Source organism: Pelophylax lessonae (genome assembly GCF_965119305.1).
Source record: "Pelophylax lessonae genome assembly, chromosome: 8".
In the NCBI taxonomy this organism is placed as follows: Eukaryota; Metazoa; Chordata; class Amphibia; order Anura; family Ranidae; genus Pelophylax; species Pelophylax lessonae.
Window position 1 is genome coordinate 140,081,689 of NC_138775.1, and position 3,145 is coordinate 140,084,833.

The 3,145-nt window shown below is 45.5% G+C and overlaps 1 protein-coding gene across 1 annotated transcript in view; it reads right to left on the reverse strand.

Moving 5' to 3' along the window:
- The window catches only part of EP300 (EP300 lysine acetyltransferase), a 141,264-nt gene extending 140,558 nt beyond the window's left edge, over positions 1 to 706 (reverse strand). Inside the window, exon 1 of the mRNA XM_082266481.1 lies at positions 1 to 706. This exon is cut by the window's left edge and continues 176 nt beyond it. The gene's annotated coding sequence lies outside the window, so the exon portion shown is untranslated.
- Positions 707 to 3,145: the final 2,439 nt, after the last annotated feature.

Here is a 3,145-nt window from a genome sequence, read left to right on the forward strand (position 1 = left end):
CAGTTCATCAACGATAGGCCTCATTAACCGAAGGACGGGCTCAGCTTTTGTCAGCACGATCCTGAGGCCAGACGATGTCTCTCTCCCCTGCACGTAGATTAATAGATGAGACGAAGATGGCAGAGCTCTCCGTACATCACCATTCCGCGGATGGCTCCCTGGGGGTCTATGATGGTGACAGTGCTGAGCAGGGCGCACAGTATCGGCTCATCCTCCGGCTCCCGTCTCCGCTCACTCATATCATCGCTAAACCACCGGGGAACTTCTGTGCCTGCAATCTGAGGGCCTTACATGGCTTTACTGTGGGTGGATGGCCAGAAGAGGGAGAAGGATCGCGAAGAGAGAGGGACGATGGCTGTCCCAGGACCTACCGCAGGAGAAAGCCTCTCTCTAATCTCCCCCGGCCTCTCTTCTCTCAGATTTCGGCTCCGAGGTGGATTAGAAGGAGACACCCGTGCCGTTTTGTAAATCTTTCGTGAGTGGAAAGGCGCCGCAGTACGTATACATATCAAGCCCGGAAACCATCCCTCACACACAAACAAAATGGCGGCTGTTGTTTCTTCCTGCAACTGTGTGTAGCTTGGGCACTAGGGGCCGGAAACGACGTCACGGCAGAGCAAGGGAAGGATCCTTCCCCCCTCACCGTGGGCCGGGCAACCAAAGTTGGCCGGGCTTGTGCCTTTGGTGCTAATTGGTCGTTCCCAACAATAGAAGCGGGCGGTTTGGGGGGATTTATAAAAAGCACGTGACTTAAAGCCGGAAGCCTTATTAGTGTGTTCTGGGGCTTTATAATAGGATCGATTCTTCTATTTTTAGGGCCCATCCACTCCACAATGCAATGTGCTGTAATGCAAATGTCATCCCTTGAGTGGGAGGCAGCGAACAATGTACAATTTGGGGTATTAGCGTGCCTGAGAAGCCCAGGTGCTGCGTACAGTCACCTATAGACATGACTGGCTGTATGGGGTTTATACCAGGATTTGCGTAAACCCACATTAAGCGTACAGACCTACTCTTGTCTTTTTGTTCTGGAAATACGTATGTCCGCTGTACACGAGTACCGATGTACAGAAACACAGCCATTTATGTGTATAGGTGCCTGTGCACAGCACCTGGGCTTCCCAGGCATGAAAATATACCCAATTTCATCACCTAAAATGCCTTGTTTCCACTGAGCGGTATGGTTCTACGGTTCAGAATGGTACACCTTGATCAGGCTTGCGTTTCCACCACCAACAGTACCTCAGCTCAACAGAACCTCAACAGTGTAGCTCCATCCTGTTGGTACAGTAGTAATGTGCTTGGTACCCCAACGAAAAGGTCCCAAAAAAGTGGTATGGTTCAGAATTCGGGTACCATTCACAACTTTTGACAATGGAAACGGCAAAAATTGCGTACCGAACCAATCCGCTCAATGGGAACGAGGCATAATTTCATGAGACCTAAGGGTCCTTTCACACAGGCGTCACCCATTCAGTCATGTTTTTTCTTAGAAAAACTCGATTAAGTTTACACATCTGTTTTCAGTACAGTTTGCACTTCAGTTCAGTTCAGTCCACATCTAATTTTGTATCTGTTTTATGTTTTTTTTTTTGTTGCCATCGTTGCAGAAACCAATTATAGGTGAAAAAAGAATCAACAAAAAATGTTTCCTGCCTGAAAACGGATATAAACTGAATGGGTGTAAATGGGCAGCATTCATTTACATCTGTTCAGATTCGTCTAAACCTGGGGTGTCAAACACAATTTCATTACGGGTCACGTCAACATTTGAGTTACCGTCAAAGGGCAGGTTGTATCTGTGTAGCAGATGATGCAAGTCTGAAAATGAAGGTTGCACACTGCTGGCATCATCCACAAGAAACTTTATTGGAGATGACAGAACATTGTTCTGTCTGAGCAGTCTTCAATAAAGTTTCTTGTGGAATCTGTGGATGATACCAGTGGTGTGAGACCTTCCTTTTCAACTGGCATAGAATTGTACTATTCTCATAATAACTATAAGCAGGTGGGGGTAGAAATGAGGGGGGTGCCACAGCTGTAGGAGAGGTGTGAGGGCCACATGAAGTGGCCTGGTGAACCAAATTCAGCCTAGCGGGCCTTGGGTTTGACACGTGGTCTAAACGCAAAAGGACGCAGCCTTGTTCTGTTTACAGACACGGATGTAAATAGATGATATTCATTGTTTTTCTGATGACACAAAGGTATGTAATGGGGTTGATAACATTGGAGGTGTCTAACATGGAACATGATTTGGCATTGATGGAAGATTGGTCAAAGCAGTGGGACTTCAGTTCAATGTGTCAAAATATATAAACAAGCATCTAGGGAAAAATAATCGCTTGAGAGAGTACACCATTGGGGTTACAGTGCTGGCCAGCACTACAGAGGAAAAAGACTTGGGGTCACTTATTTCAGATGATGCAAAATGAACAAACAGTGTGACCAGGCTATGGGAAAAGTGAATAGAATTCTATAATGCACCACTAGAACAAGGTTCTGATTCCCCTATATAGCTCTTTAGTGAGACCTAATTTAGAATACTGTGTCCAGTTCTGGAGACGTCACCTACAAATAGATATTACTAAGATAGAATGAGTCCAGAGATGGTAAACAAAAATGGTGAAAGGTCTTGGGGATAAAACATATGAGGAGAGACTTCAGGAAGTTAATATGTACAGTCTGGAGGAAAGGAGAGACATGGCCAAAACCTTTATTTAAAGTGGAAGTAAACTCCCATCTCTGACTTTTAACTGTAGGTAAGCCTATAATAAGGCTTACCAATAGGTACTGTAAATATCTCCTAAACGTTCACCGTTTAGGAGATATTTACTGTATATGCAGCTGGTGACGTCACCAATGCATGTATTCTGAAGGAACAAACTCCCCGGCCGTTCCTTCAAAGTCTTGTGACGCAAACTGCGGCTCCTGTGTGCATGTGCGAGAATGACATTATCACTGCTTTTGCCACTCATGCAGCCAGAGTTCGAAAACCCGGAAGGAAGACTGTGTGAAGATGGAAGAGGCCTCCAGAGGTTACAGAGCATCGTTGAAGGGCTTCGTTTTCAGGTTAGTTTAACATAATGTGCTAGTATGTGATGCATATTAGCACAATATGGCTTTACCTTGCAGTTTACTACCGCTT